The 16,684-nt window shown below is 46.4% G+C and overlaps 1 long non-coding RNA gene across 1 annotated transcript; it reads left to right on the forward strand.

Moving 5' to 3' along the window:
- Nucleotides 1-1,287: 1,287 nt before the first annotated feature.
- On the forward strand, nt 1,288-16,495 carry LOC122232079. The gene is made up of 3 exons (XR_006209425.1): nt 1,288-1,527; nt 9,819-9,977; nt 16,347-16,495. It is a non-coding gene; the product is annotated as an uncharacterized LOC122232079 (long non-coding RNA).
- Nucleotides 16,496-16,684: the final 189 nt, after the last annotated feature.

A 16,684-nucleotide genomic window follows, 5' to 3' on the forward strand; every position in this document is an offset into this window, starting at 1 on the left:
GATGGGATGAGCCCTGCCCCACCTCTGCCATCACCCGCCCTGTCACCTCAGTCTTCTGGAGGCAGAATGCGGTCCCTGACCCTCAGGCCGTCTGAGGGCCCGCAGCTCCAGCAGGAAGCTAGGCGCTGGTCTAGGGCCTGCCTTACCCAGCGGTGACTGGTGTCCTCCCATCTGACTTGATGGGGAGACGCCCCGGAGAGCACACAGGGATGGTCACCGAGGGAAGAGGGAGGAGCCCGGGGAGGGCGGGGGGGGGGTGGGCTCTAATGTGTCACTTCTTATTAAAATCTCTCGAAGCCAGGGAACGTCCAAGGATGGAAGGCAACCCTGGGGATCGTGAAGCCTAGTGGTTCTCAAACTTAGTGCACCAGAATGATAGAGACTGTGTGTGAAGAGCTCAGTGTGAAGTTTGGGCCCCGGGTGTTATGTGCTGGGAGCTGTCCCGTGGGGGAAGGTGACCCGGTGACCTGTTCGTCCGTCGTGCGTTGCTTCCTCAGGGAAGACTGGGCTGCGGCCAGGGATCTAATCATGCGAGTCCTGGACACGGAGGGAGTGACTTTGTGTAACAGGCTCTCTCTGGCGGGCTCAGGACACCCCGTTCTCCGAGCCCCAGCTCCGGCAGAGAGGCTCCGTGTTTATCCGGCCCTCACCTTTGAAAACTGCCAACACAAACGGGCGGACGGCTTGTTACCTGGGACACTTGATTAAGTAAAACCAGAGCTCTGTGCCCAGGGGAGCAGCTGGAGGACGGAAGGCTCTGGAGGGAAGGGTTATGTAAATACTGGCTGAATAATTGGGTTTGTGTGTTGATTAGATAAGGGCGGAGAAACTGAAGCCCGGTGAATAGCAATGAAGCTTCTAGGCTAGTAATGGCCTGATTTGAAAGTCTGAGGCAGGACCGCCTGGCACCACGGGGTGGAGGGGGTGGAGGGCGGATTTCCCTGATGGGTCTGTGGCGGCTGAGATAATGCCTGGTGACAAGGGGACAGAAGTTAATGCCTGGTGACAAGGGGACAGAAGTGCGGGACCTCGGAGTCTGCATGCCCCTTCACAAGCCAGTCCCCAGGCCTATCTGCCCCACGTCCTGTCCTCAGGGGAATTACGAGGACAATCAGACAGATGGGAGCGCTGCCCCTATTCTTAAATAGGTTAAAATCCTATTGAGGCTGAAGTCAAATTTTGCAGGTTAACCAAATCCTATGTAAATATTTGTAAGCATCACAAATGTCATGAGCAGCCATTTGTCGGCTGGGGAGTCAGCCCTGGGGACGAAGAAACAGCCGGGGAACAGCATGCACTGCCTGTGAGCTGGGTTCTGTGTACTAGCTGTCTTTGGGGCTCTGGGACATAGATGGCCTCATCTTCACTTCATTGGAGGGGAAACTGAGGCCCAGGAAGCTTGAGTAAACTCGCAAGTGTCCACCCTAAGAAGAGGAGGAGCCAGGATTCGACACCATGTCTGCCTCAAGGCACCGCCCATGAGACAGGAGCCTGGGCCGGAAGGACAAAAGGGACCCTGTTGAGCAGGTAGGTCAGCTCCACTCCCGAAGGTTCTTCTCGTTCCTGACCTTCGATGACCTTTGAGTGGTTCTGAGTCAGACCAGGAGGGCCTGAACTGTGTGCCTCCCGTCCCCCGAATCCCCATGTTGAAGTCCTAATCTCCAGTACCTCAGACTGTGACAGGATTTGGAGACGGGTCCTTTAAACAGGGGGTTGGGTTACAACGAGCTTATTAGGGTGGGTGCTAATCCACCGTGACTGTGGTCCTCCTAGAAAGAGGAGAGGGACACCCAGGTGGCTGAGTTGAGCGTCCGGGTGACAGTCGGTTGAGCGTCCGACTTCAGCTCAGGTCATGAGGCCACGGGTCGTGGATTCAAGCTCCGCGTCAGGCTCCGTGCTGACGGCTCAGAGCCTGGGGCCTGCTTTGAATTCTGTGTGTCCCTCTCTCTCTCAAAAATAAATAACTAAACAATCAAAAAAAAAAAAAAAAAAAGAGGAGATTAGGAGTACACAAGCAGAGGGAAGGCCGCGTGGAGACACAGGGAGAAGATGGTCTTCTGCACGGCAAGGAGCGAGACCTCAGCAGGAACTGACCCTGCCGACAGCTTGATCTCGGCCTTGCAGCCTCCAGAAGTGTGAGAAGATACATTCCTGTGGTTTAAGCCCCGCGGTCTGTGGTACTTTGTTACGCGGACCCAGCAGACAAGTACAGGCAGAGGGCTTTGATCAGGGCTGCCCGAAGGCCTCTCTCTCCTCTGCTCTGCTCCAGATGCTTTTTTAAAAAACAATTTTTTTTTTTAACGTTTATTTATTTTTGAGACAGAGAGAGACAGAGCATGAACGGGGGAGGGGCAGAGAGAGAGGGAGACACAGAATCGGAAGCAGGCTCCAGGCTCTGAGCCATCAGCCCAGAGCCCGACGCGGGGCTCGAACTCACGGACCGCGAGATCGTGACCCGAGCTGAAGTCGGACGCTTAACCGACTGAGCCACCCAGGCACCCCCATTTATTTTTGAGAGACAGAGAGAGACAGAGCATGAACGGGGGAGGGTCAGAGAGAGGGAGACACAGAATCGGAAACAGGCTCCAGGCTCTGAGCGGTCAGCACAGAGCCCGACGCGGGGCTCGAACTCACAAACCGCGAGATCATGACCTGAGCCGAAGTCGGACTCTTAACCGACTGAGCCACCTGGGCGCCCCCCTTTGCTACACATGCTTAAATCACACCAGTTGTGATTCCCACAGAGAACCATTAGCAAATTGAAGACTAGGTGGTTTGGGATGTAAGGATGATGGGAATTCACAGGCGTGAAAAGCTTCTTGGAACTGGAGTCATCAGAGGAGGCTTTATAAAGAATGGAAAGTGGCTGGTCCTTGAAGAATGAGGAGGATGGAGATAAAGAAAGGAGAAGAGAGAGGCCCCCAGGTGGGCGTTCCTGCCTGTTTTCAACAAAAAGTAGGCAGAGGCCTTGTTCCAGAGCCCTAGGGGTCTGTGCTATGACTTCCCTCTTGTGGATCTCCTAACCCCCGCCGCCCCCCACCCCGGTCACAATTTTTAATCCATCAAAGATACCTCCGGCATCAAGGAATCTTCCGGGATCTGGTGAGTTATGTGGTCCAAGCAGCCTGAACCTGCTGCAGGGGTTCCTTCTTGCTCAGTGACCCACTCAAGACTGGGAGCCTTCTGCGTCACCTGACGAATGGGTCAGAGAAGTGTTCCCATGTGCTATGTTTGCGTCCTCTAAAACCTGAAGCGCCCTCCCTACCAAGCACGGTTCCTCCTTTGTTAGTGCAAGTTGCAACAATTTGTCCTCTACTGTGGACAGTATTTGCAGGAGAGTTGGCTTTGGAAAATTTTCTTTGTCACCCGGTCTCCATATTTCCCCACTCTAACTAGGGGAGCATTAATAGCTTGATCTCAGGTCTTCGCAGGTCTTCCTTGGTAGGGTAAATCCGCTCTAACCTTCTTACCTCCTTGAGCTAACTGACCCTTTCCTCGATCGTGTGAAAAGGAAATTGGTATCATTGCCTCCTTCTATGTAGATTTTCTTTATGTCAAATCATCAAAGAGGCATCTCAATAAACTCTTGGGACTGGCTCCAGGCGTCCTTGTCCTAACACTGAGTCCCAACTCGCGTGTCAGATAAATTCTCCCTTACCCAGCCTATGCCTCCTCACTCCACATTATCCTCAACATTGTTCCCACATGCTTCCCAGTTTTTGACAGTACTGATGATCCAGGACTGCAATTCCTTTGGTATGTAAACTTTATCCTGGAACATGGGCTATATTTTCCCATTTAGGTGACTTTTGTCCTGGAATCAATCAGGGTAGCTGGGAGCAAATCTAGAGGAGAACAAGTATCATCATGCAAGTCATTTGCTTCAGGAAGGACTTTTGCTGCTCAATTTCCAGGCAAAGGAATATTCTTTTCTAGGGAGGAGATTTGGGCTGCCTCTGATGGTTCACTGGATTCAGGACAGTCTAGAGGCTCCAAATTCTCAGTCCCATCCATTCAAATAATCTTGTTACAGATCTCAGAGTCCCACTTTTATTTATTTTTTCTCATCGGGGCCTTGACTTTGACCTAGAACACCTACCCAGACTCTGGATTCAGTCTCCTCTGTAACCATTATGGCTCTGCTGTGTTTACAGTTTGATCCCGAGCCTGATTTTCAGCCTAGCCTGCCCTGTGACTGCCGGAGGCTAGAGTCTCCTTAAGGCCACCGTATTTGAGTTGGCAGATGACTGCCCTGAGCTTATTATTTCCTCTTATTAAAAAGGTTTTCAGTGTAGTTAAAAACAGTCAACTTCCTCCACGTACCATTCTAGCATCTAGTACCAAGACAATAGCTTGTCTTCTACTTGTCCCTCATTCCAGTTACCCGCAGGTAAAAGCATTCAGTCTTTCACCATTAAGTGTGATATTAGTTGTAGGAGTTTTTTGTAGACAACCTTTACCAGGTTGGAAATACCCATCCATTCCTAGTTTGCCAAGAGTTATCATCAGGAATGGATGTCGGATTTTTGTCAAATGCTTTTTCCAATGTCAACTGAGATCATATAGGGTTTTCTATTTTTGGTCATTTTCCGTATTATTGGATTTTATGTGTTAAAATTGTGTTTATAATTTCTTTTTTTTAATTTTTTAAAACATTTATTTATTATTGAGAGACAGAGAGAGACAGAGCATGAGCAGGGGAGGGGCTGAGAGACGGGGAGACACAGAATCCGAGGAAGGCGCCAGGCTCTGAGCTGTCAGCACAGAGCCCTGGCAGGGCTCGAACTCACGAACAGTGGGATCATGACCTGAGCCGAGGTTGGACGCTTAACTGACAGAGCCACCCAGGCACCCCAAACTTTGTTTATAATTTCTAATTCTATGTTTATGAAAGGCAGTGATCTGTAGATTTCTCTTCTTGTAATGCCTGTGTCTGGTTTTATTTTCAGGATAATAGCTGTCCTAGAATGCACTGGGAAGTAGTCTCTTCGATTTTCTGAAAGAACTTGTGTAAGATTTGGTATTATTTCTTTATTAAATGTTTGGTAGAAGTTACTACTGAAGTTATCTGGGCCTGGAGATTTCTTTGTGAGAAGGCTTTTAGCTACAAATGCAATTTATTTGATAGTAATGGGACTATTCAGCATAATTAGTTTTCCTTGAGTGAGATTTGGTAGTTTGTGTATTTCAAAGAATTTATCCATTTCGTGTTAGTGTTCAAATTTATCGGCATAAAGTTGTTAACAAAATGTCGACATTTGAATATCTGTAGAATTTGTAGAGATAGTCCCTGTCTCATTTCTGGTAATAGTAAACGGCGTCTTCCTTCCCTTTTGCTTGATCTGTTGAGCTAGAGTTTTGTCAGTTTTATTGTCCTCTCAAAGAAACAGCTTTTATTTCATCGATTTTCACTATTATTTTTCTGTTTTCTGTTTTGTTGATTTCTACTGTAATTTATGTTGTTCTATCCTGTCTTTAGTTTTGGTTTTATCTGATTTTCTTTCCCCCTAGTTTTTAAAGTTTAAAGCTATGGCCATTGATTTGAGACCTTTCTTCCCTTCTGATTAAGGCATTTAGTGCTATTTCTAAATATTACTCTGGTAGCATCCCACAAATTTTGAAGTGCCATGTTTTCATTTCCATTCCGTTTTAAGTAATTTATAAGTATCTATTTGATTTCTTCTTGACATGTGGGTTATTCAAAAGTATAATTTTTAGTTTCTAAATATTTGGGGATTTTCCAGAGATCTTACTATGATTGTTTGCCAGTTTAATTCCATTCTGGGAATAGAACATATAATGTGCGATTCGAATCCTTCTCCAATTTATTGAGGCTTCTTTTATGGCCCAGATCTCTCTTGATAACTGTACTTAAAAGAATTTTTATTCTTGTTGAGTGTTCTATAAATATCAATTATCTCGAGTTGGGTGATAATGTTTTTCAAGTCCTTGTATCCTAGTGATTTTGTCTGCTTGTTCTATCTATTTTGGGAAGAAGAATACTAAAATCTTTGGTTATAATTGCAGACTTGTTTATTTCTCCTTGTACCTCTTTTGAGTTTTTGCAATACTATCATGTGTTTTGAAGCTCTGTTATTAGGTACATAAATGTTTAAGATTGTTATGTCTTTTTGATAAATTGATCCCTTTATGCTTGGGAAATGACCTTCTTTATTCCTGGTAATTTCCCTGAAGCCTATTTTGTCTGATATTAATTTAATCATTTCAACTTTCATTTGACCAGTATTAGAATGCTATATCTTTTTATATTTTTTTCTTTTAACTGACTTACGTCTTTAAAGAATGTTCCTGTAAGTTGTATATGTAGTTGGGTCTTACTTTTTTTTTTTTTTTAATTTTTTTTAATGTTTATTTATTTTTGAGACAGAGAGAGACAGAGCATGAACAGGGGAGGGGCAGAGAGAGAGGGAGACACAGAATCCAAAACAGGCTCCAGGCTCTGAGCTGTCAGCACAGAGCCCGACGCGGGGCTGGAACTCACGGACCGTGAGATCATGACCTGAGCCGAAGTCAGACGCTTAACCGACCGAGCCACCCAGGCGCCCCTGGGTCTTACTTTTTTATTCAATCTGACAATCTCTGCCTTTTAATTGGGATGTTTGGACCATTACATGTAATATTATTTTTTATATATGATTAATTTTTTTTAAATGTCTATTTATTTTTGAGACAGAGAGAGCAAGCACAAGCAGGGAAGGGGCAGAGAGAGAGAGGACAGAAGATCTGAAGGAGGCTCTACACTGTTAGCAGAGAGCCTGATGTGGCCCTCGAACTCAGGAACTTTGAGACTGTGATGTGAATCAAAGTTGAACAGTCAACCAACTGAGCCACAGAGATACCCCTATACATATGATATATCTATCTATACATATTTTTTAATTAAAAATTTTTTAACTGCTTTTATTTATTTTTGAGAGAGAGAGCACACAAGCTGGGGAGGGGCAGAGAGAGAGGGAGACATAGACTCTGAAACAGACTGCAGGCTCTGAGCTATCAGCACAGAGCCCTACATGGGGCTCGAACTTGTGAACTGTGAGATCGTGACCTAGTCTGAAGTTGGATGCTCAACCAACTGAGACACCCAGGCATATTTTTATATTTTTATAAAGTGTAAGTCTATCGTTTTGCTGTTTTCTATTTGTCCCATCTGTTCTATATTTCTTTTTTCTATTTTGATTTCTTTTAGATTAATTGAATATTTTTTGTAATTCCATTTTAACTCTTCTGTTGGCTTATTACCTATAACTTTTTAAGTTGTTGCCTTAAAGTTTATAACGTATATCTTCAACTTATTATAGCCTACCGTCATGTGATATTATACGATTTTATGTGCAGTATAAATACACTACAATAACATATTTTCATCCCCCGACACAGACTCTATGCTATTGTTGTCATATATTTCATATTTTACTAATACATGTAAATAAGTGCTAAAATACATTGCATCTTTCATGTTTAAGTGGTTACTTAGATTTTAGAGAGATTCAAAATAGAAGAAATGATCTTATATATTTACTCATGTAGTTGCCATTTTCAGTGCTATTTTTTTTTTTTTTTTGGTATAGATGTGTATGTCCATGTTATATCAAAAAAAAACCCAAACAAAACAAAACAAACAAAAACTTGACCTCGTATAGAATTTCACATAATAGATTCACATAATAAAATATACTCCTAAAATATATACTAAAGAGAAACGAAATCAGAAAAGGGAGAGAAGGAGTAAGAGTATGTGTATAGAAATTTCAAAAAGAGAGTCAGTTCAGACCTCATTAAGAAAGTACCTTTTGAGTAATACCTAAGGGAAGTAAGCCAGGTGGATATCTGGATGAAGAATATTCCAAGTGCTAAGGCCTTGAGGCGTGTGTAGGCTGAATAATGGCCTCTCAAAAATGTCCGCGCCCTAATCCCAGAAAACGGAAAATGTTACATTAATGGCAAAAGAGACTTAGTGGATGTGACTAAGTTTATAATTCTGAGACGGAGAGATTATCCTGAATTATCCAGGTGGGCCCAATGTGATCACAAGAGCCTTTGCAAGAGGAAGGAAAGAGGGTCAGTCTGTGAAGGAGGTGTGAGAACATCACGCCACGGGTTTTGAAGATGACAGAAAGGGCCATGCGCCAAGGAATGCCGGCGGCCTCTAGAACTTGGCCTAGGCAAGGAAATGGATTCTCCCCTGCAACCTTCAGGAGGAATTGGCTCTGGTAACTTTTTGATTTAGCCCAGCGAGAACGATTTAGATTTTTGACCTCCAGAGCTGTAGGACAAACTTTTGTTATTTCAAGCCACTAAGTTTGTGGTAATTTGTTACACAGAAATAGTAAACTCGTATAAGGCATGATCATGCTTGATGTGTTTGAGAGGTAAGGAGTGGAGAGGTCATCTGAGGTCCTTGCAGGACGTTATAGGGACTTTGGTTTTTACTGAGTGAGGTGATTTGACTTATGTATTTTTTTTAATATATATATATATATTAATTTTTTTACCGTTTATTAATTTTTGAGACAGAGAGGGACAGAGCATGAACGGGGGGAGGGTCAGAGAGAGAAGGAGACACAGAATCTGAAACAGGCTCCAGGCTCTGAGCTGTCAGCACACAGCCCGACGCGGGGCTCGAACTCACGGACTGCGAGATCATGACCTGAGCCGAAGTCGGACGCTTAACCGACTGAGCCACCCAGGTGCCCCAATATATATATTTTTAAGTTTATTTATTTGTTTGAGAGAGACAGACACAGTGTGAGTGGGGGAGGGGCAGAGAGAGAGGGAAAGAGAGAATCCCAAGCAGGCTCTGCCCCTGTCAGCGCAGAGCCTGATGTGGGACTCGAGCTCACGAACCATGAGATCGTGACCTGAGCTGAAACCAAGAGTCGAATGCTCAACTGACTAGGCCACCCAGGCGCCCCTGATTTGACTTATGCTTTAACAAGATCGCTCTGGCTGTTGTGTGGAGAATGGGGGCAGAGGTGGCAGTGATAAAGGCAGAGCAGGGAGGCCACAGAGGAGGCCATTGCAGTAACCCAGGTACGAGGTGATGGGGGCCTGGTAAGCAAATTAACCCCTTGGCCCTTGTGACTGCCCCTGTGTTTTTCCTGAGTGTACTTCCCAGCACCCAATCCTCCTCCTTGATGACCATGATCTTTTTTTTTACCTTTATGCACACCTCCAAGTGCTTCTTAGTTGGCAGTCTTTTGTTATGTGCCTTGGCATCCTTCCCACAGTCCCTGATGAAGCTTACACGGGAGCTGCCGCTTCCTTCTCATGAACTGGTTGCTGGCGATGACTCCTTCTAATCATGATTATTGTCTTTTTCCAGCCTCTACTGAATCTGAATCTAAACCTCTAGATCTGTTGCCTCTGTATATTGTCTTCTTCTGTACTTTCCGATCGATCTTCAGTGGGCTTTAGACGGTTAAAAATGTATCTGGGGGAAAGTTTATATTTGACTTCAAACAAAACAGTGTAACCATTAACTATTAACTAACGGCAAGTATTTACGTGGGTCTTACTAGGCTTCAGGCTCTATTTAATATTATGTATTCATACCACATCACATAATTCTCACAAATCCAGGAGGGAGGTGCTATTTTCACCCCTTATCACAGGTGGGGAAACTGAGCCATCGAGTTTGAGAATTTCCTCTAGATCCCATAACTGCTAAATGGCGGAGCTGGGACCTGAACCCAGAAAGTCCTGCACCAGCGTCCATGCTCTCGAGTACCACCTGACACTGCCCTTCAAAAGGAGCCGAATTTTATATCACCAAGTAAAAGAATTTTCTTTCCTTTCAGCTGTTGCTGACATTGAGTCTTCAGTGAAGAGGAGCATCATCATCTCTCAGTGGAAGAAGCAGGCGAGAGAGAGAGAGAGAGAGAGAGAGAGAAGAGAATGTTTTTATAATATGGGTCTTGGCCAGATAATAGAAGGGATGTTCCAAGGCGTCTGTCTCTGTGAGTATGGGTCTTGCAATGGAGCACACAAGAAATTTGGGTTTCATGTGAAAGGGTCAACACCCTCACTGCTTTCTACTCAAACACACATCCCATAGATGGCAGTTGGCAATTAGCTGATTGATTGATTTCAAGGGATTTTTAAAAAAAATTTTTTTTTAACATTTATTTATTTTTGAGACAGAGAGAGACAGAGCATGAACGGGGGAGGGGCAGAGAGAGAGGGAGACACAGAATCGGAAGGAGGCTCCAGGCTCTGAGCTGTCAGCCCAGAGCCCGACGCGGGGCTTGAACTCACGGACCGTGAGATCGTGACCTGAGCTGAAGTCGGACACTCAACCGACTGAGCTACCCAGGTGCCCCACAAGGGATTTTTTTTAATATGAAATTTATTGTCAAAGTGGTTTCCATACAACACCTAGTGCTCATCCCCACAGGTGCCCTCCTCAATGCCCATCACCCCCCCTCCCCTCCCTCCCACCCCCCATCAACCCTCAGATTATTCTCGGTCTTTAAGAGTCTTTTATGGTTTGGCTCCCTCCCTCTCTAACTTTTTTTTTTCCTTCCCCTCCCCCATGGTCTTCTGTTAAGTTTCTCAGGATCCACATAAGAGTGAAAACATATGGTATCTGTCTTTCTCTGTATGGCCTTTTGTATCGAAGGATTTTTTTTTTTTTTTAAAAGTCCTTCAAAAGTCACAGGCTTAGACCCCTTCTTAAAAGTGAGGAAAATGCATGCTGTTATGGGCTGACTTGTGTCCCTCCAAAACGATGTTTGAGTCCTAACCCTCAGTACCTTCGAATGTGAATTTGTTTGGAGAGAGTCTTTACAGAGGCAACCAAGTTAACATGAGGCCATTAGGGTGGCCTAATCCAATATGTCTGGCATCTACATAGAGAGGGGAAATCTGGATACAGACAAACACAAGGAGAGCAAGCACCATGTGAAGATATGGCAGAGATTGAGGTGAAGCTTCTACAAGATAAATAACACCAAAGTTTGCCAGCAAACTACCAGAAGGTAAGGGAGAGGCCTGGAACAAATCTTACAGCCCTCTGAAGGAAGCAACCCCTGTCAACACCTGGGTCTGGGACTTCCAGCCTCCAGAGCTGTGAGACAATAGATTTCTGTTGTTTAAGCCACCCCGTCTGTGGTACTTTGTTACGACAGCCCCAGCAGACTCATGCACGTGCAGACAGGTCTTACTGCAAAAATATCCCTGTGTTCTTAGTCTCTTCTATTTTCTCTCTTCTCTCTTGTTTTCATTTCTCCTCTTACTCACGTGTTCTCTGATGCTTGTGGTCTCTCTGTGCCCTCCCTCCCCCCTGCCCCCCAAGTCTCTCTCTCTTCATCGTTGGAGATTGTCTGCTTCAGGTGGTTCTAGGACCCAGGGGACATGGCTGACATCTTAGGGGCCAGTGACGTATTAGAAACTGTCTGGCTCCACCCCTGAATTCCTCAGCTCGGTTAACACATTGCCTGGCTTTAAAGAAATGCATTCAGGAGGGCACTTGCTGGGATGAGCACTCGGTGTTATATGTAAGTGATAAATCACTAAATTCTACTCCCGAAACCCAACGTTAACTAACTTGAATTTAAATAATCCTAAAAAAAAGAAATGCAACAAAGGCAGAGGTCAACCCTGCCGCTGGGCCAGGACAAGTTTTGAAGGGTAAACCCAGCCCTTCTGGTTTGCTGAGCCACGGGCTGACTTCGAAGTGTATTATTGGAAGATATTTTGAACCCTCTCATGATGCAGTGGGGGCACTGTGCACCCCACTGTGCCCTCTGTCATCTCTCCCACTGAATCAGGGCTAGTGAGGCAACATGCCAGGCCTTTTGTGACCTCTTACCTCCAGATTCCCAGGGAGGGCAGTAGATGTGGACCCTGGAGTCTACCTGCCTTTAAGCCTGACTCTATCACTTCTCTTGGCTTCCTCACCTGTGAAATGGGGACAACAGTCGACCTCACAGGGTTGTTCTGTGCACTGACATGAGATGGGTAAGTCACGTAGAATGTGGCCCGGAAGACAGGAACTGTCCAAAGAAAAACACGTGCCCTGTTCTTCTCCCCAGCCCTAAAGTGGGGAAGGACACGTTTGCTCCTGACTTTCCGCAACAGAAAGGGCAACGAAGTGACTATGTCCCCAGAGGAGCTGAAAGGGGAGGGCAGCCTTTCGTGTAGCCAACCTCTGTCCCTAGTGGCAGGGCAGTTAACAGACACTGACTGGCAGAAACTTCTTTAGAATGTGAGGGGTATGCTACCATGGATCAAGTTCCTCTGAAGGTTGATTGATGGTGGTGGCCAAGACCTTGCTGTGCAAGTGCTGGCCTTCACCATGGAACCGGCCCTGGGCTGACGGCTGTCTCCCTGCCCAGTGCCTGGAATGCTGCAAGGAAAGGCCCACATTGGCCTCTGTCAACCTGGGGCTATTTATTAGAACTAGGGGCCGATAGGAAGAGCCTCATTCTGAGCCTCAAAGATGTTGCTTAGACCCTCTCTCTCCCCACTATTTCTCTGACCCTACTTGGAGGCAAGTTCCCTTCCCATCCCATTTCAGGTGTAATTTTAGGTTTATTTCGATTCTGGCAAGGTGTAGTGATTTACGATAAAGATTTCTTTCATTGCTGGCACGCTTCTGCATAGTAAACATTTATTGGACCTGCCTAGAGCAGGTGCACCAGTCAGTTGCTCTGGGTGTTTGGGAGGAAGGCTGGGTGGTTATTTGGAGGGGTTAGAAACGTATGTGCTCAAAAACACCATCTCTAAATCAAGACAGAAACTGAAGCTACATTTTGAGCACAGGTTTTTTTCCTTCCCCCTAGAGAGTGGAGAAAGGCAAAGTCATTCTTGGGTTGTGTCGTTGATTTTGGATTTTATGGCTTGAGCGTGACTAGTGTAAACTTTGCTACTCAGAGTAGGTTTTCCTACGAAAGCCTAACAGTGAGTGTTCTCATGAACGCTCTTGTCACATTCCCCAGCCCCAACTAGCCACGGGCTCTGATGTCTCTGGGACCTCACTGACCTTCCAACCATAGGCTCAGCCCCTTCAAGTTTCTGAGCCACTCCCATTAGCAGATGGACTCTAAGTCTCCGTAGCAGTCCGAGGTCTCATCTGCTTGTGGAAACTCTGACCTCACACATGGTCTCAGGACCACGGGCTCCCCTAAATGCAGGGTTCTGTCCCGACTCCTTCATTTGCAATCTCCATAGAGAGCAGCAACCAACGTTTTCTGAGCCTTCGTTGCATGTAGGACATTGATGGCTACAAAGAGGGAGGCTGTCCCCAAGGCGTGCCATTCTAGCTGGGGAGATAGAAATGGAAGATTCTAACACAAGGTAATAAAAGAGAGGTAAGAACAGAATACCACAGGAGCCTTCCGCAGGGACCCCTAACCTAGACTGGGTAAAGGAGACTAATCTAGGGAAGATTTCCCAAAGGAAGTAGAATACTCCCACCCCACGCCTGGGACTGGAGCCCTGATTTAAACCTCTGTGCATATGGCTGGGTTCTGCTCTAGGTCACAGTCCACCTGAACCTAGGACACCCCATCGCTGCCCTTAAGTATCGCATTACCTGAGGACTCCTGGTGCCTTATCTGCCCCATGTACCAAAACCCCAGCCACAGTCACCAGCTGGGCCCCACATGGGTTCCCCACACTCAGTCATTTCTTTGGGATCCAGTCCCAGACGGTGATTTGCACTCTATTTGGGGGCGGGGGAGAGGTCTTTCCCTAGTAACCCGGCTGAGATCCTTGCTGTCCTTCTGAGCTAATCTGAGTGAAGGCAAGATCTTTGGTGGATAGTACATTGACTTCCATTCTCAGTACATCCAAAGAATTCTGCCCTTGACCTTCAGTGGGCTGGTTTTGGGTTACCTTGTGTACCCTTCAAAGTGCCACACACAAGTGGCGCCTGGGCGGCTCAGTCAGTTAAGCGTCTGACTTCGGCTCAGGTCATGATCTCGCGGTTCGTGAGTTTGAGCCCCGCGTGGGGCTCTGTGCTGACAGCTCCGAGCCTGGAGCCTATAGTCTGCTACGGATTCTGTGTCTCCCTCTCTCTGCCCCTCCCCTGCTCGCACTTTCTCTCTCTCAAAAACAAATAAACATTAAAAAAAAAACAACAAACCAACAACAACCAAGTGCCACACACAAGAGGCAAAGCCAGATTCTCAGGGAACAGAAAGGAAAGGAGCTGAGTAGTGGAGGGGCAGCCTTTTCCTCTTTGGAAAGTCACGAAGACTCAGCCTGTCTGCTGGATTCTATCTGAGTTCATTAGCATCAGAATAAAAATAAAAATAACATTAGCTTCATTATTCATGAGCCCCTGGATTATATCTGAGTTTATGCTAATAAACCCAGAAACTCAGATATAATCCAGGGGCTCATGAATAATGAAGACACTGCTATTACTTGGAAAACGCCAAGGACTTAGAGTCTCTCTCCCAGGAACCAGGGACCCACATCATTTGTGACATTTCCCTGAGGCTCAATTCTTTCTCTAAATTCTTCCCCAGACTGACTCTCAATCTGCCCAACTCAGTTGGAAATGTAATCCTGGCCTGCCTTGCAGTATTTTTTCCGTTTATAAACTTTGTCTCTGCAAGTAGACGGTCAAGGCCTTGAGGCCCAGGGCTGTGTCACACTTCTTTTGATCACCCCCCCCCCCACCCCCGACCCTGCCACCCCTTCCCTAGAGCTTTGCCAGACTCTGTTTAAATGCTCGCTACACACAGGCCTGGAATGATGAATGTCATCTGTTATTTTAACATTTGTTTTTGAAGTGGTATATTTTTGAGCCACCTTTTAGGTAGACAGGTTTTGAAGCTTATGTGAGAGATCTGGGCCATCCAAAGGGGCGTGTGTACTTTTCCTTCACGTCTTGATGTTCAAGTGAGCTTTTAGAAATTGCTAGAAGGCAAATTAGGAGCAGACTCAAGGGACCAGCCATCCCTAGGAACTGTAAATGGTGGCCTAACCCCTGAGGAATGTGTGTACAGAATAAGAATGGGGGTGAAACAGAGTGGGCTGGAATGAAGGGTGGGGTCCTCTTCTCATCCCTGCATGAGCACCACACTCTCTGGGACAGGAGATGGTTGGTAGCCTTCCCTGTTAGGCCAAGGGACGCCAGGATGAATCCAGTGTCTCAGCAAGAGATGGTTTCATTTGTCTGCAAAGAGATGGGAACGTGAAGGGGCGCCTGGGTGGCTCAGTCAGTTGAGCGTCCGACTTCGGCTCAGGTCATGATCTCACCACTCGTGAGTTCGAGCCCCGCGTCGGGCTCTGGGCTGACAACTCAGAGCCTGGAGCCTGCTTCCGATCCTGTGGCTCCCTCTCTCTCTGCCCCTCCCCTACTCTCACTTTGTCTCCCTCTGTCTCTCAAAAATAAATAAATGTAAGAGAAAAAAAAAAAGATGGGAACGTGAGAGGTTGAAGAAGTTGACTTAGGTGGGGTTTCAACAACCAACGATGCACAGCCTTTCATCTCTACCCCGTTGTGCTAAGTCCCCTGGGTCTCCTGCCTGGATCTCCCAGCTTGATCCACCATTGGACCTATTTGTCTATTGATTCAGACACCAACCAGTATGCTGGGATTCAATTCTGGCACTAACTACACGGAGTTAGAGCAGACCCCATAAATCAAAGGGTGTGGCCCACAATAAGACTGTTCTCATTTCTGACTGACTAGCTGCAAATCTGGGAGGTTCCCACGATCCCCCTCAGGTTTGATAACTCACTAAAATGGTTCAAAGAACGCAGGAAAGTGCCATGCTATGGTTACCGTTTTATTGTAAAGGATGCAAGTCAGAAACAGCCAAATGAAGAGGTACGTATGGCAAGTTCTGGAGGGTTGCAGACGGAGAGCTTCTGTGTTCCATCTCTGTGGAATCAAGGCACGTCACCTTCCCAGCAGAGTGACGTGTTCCCCAACCAGAAGTCTCCACCAAGCTTCAGTGTCCAGAGTTTGTTTTGAGATTTCTTTATAACGGCATGGTTGATTGAACCATTGGCCATGTGACATGCGGCTTAACATTGGCCATGTGACATGTGGCTCAACCATCAGCCCCCCACCCTTCCCTGGAGGTTGGGAGGTCAGGCTGATGCCAGTGGCCCTAACTCGCTAATCAATCACATGGTCGGTCTTTCCAGCACAATCAGAGCACCCTGAAACTAACCGGGGGTACACGTGAGTCAGCTCATTAGCATAAACTCAGATACAATCCAGGGGCTCGTGAATAACGAAGACACTCCTATTACTTGGGAAACTCCGAGGACCTAGAGTCTCTCTCCCAGGAACCAGGGACAGAGGCCAGTCAGATTCTTTATCGTATGATACTAGCTTTTAGCCTTCTGGTTTTATTTTCCAGATTCTGACTCATGCGTTGGCTGTGAGCTTGAGGAAGTCATGACATTCTCTATAGAAGGGAACTGGAGCGATCCCTCAACTCAGCGCAGATAACATTCTGATAACAGGAGCTTCAAGATCACTGGAAACAAAACACTGCTGTTCACTTGTGCGGTCTGGCCCTTGCAGGTTGGTGCCGCTCTGTCCCTCAGGGGCTTCCTACAGGTTCACGGAGAACTTCATTAGAACACGGCCGGCTGCCATGGCAGAGGGGAAGAAAGAGCGTCTCCAATCAGGCGTGGGCCCTTATTATGCCTTCTCACTTCCATCCCTTTTCATTGGCCAAAAGACGGGCTTCTG

This window comes from Panthera tigris, chromosome D2, assembly GCF_018350195.1.
Source record: "Panthera tigris isolate Pti1 chromosome D2, P.tigris_Pti1_mat1.1, whole genome shotgun sequence".
In the NCBI taxonomy this organism is placed as follows: domain Eukaryota; kingdom Metazoa; phylum Chordata; class Mammalia; order Carnivora; family Felidae; genus Panthera; species Panthera tigris.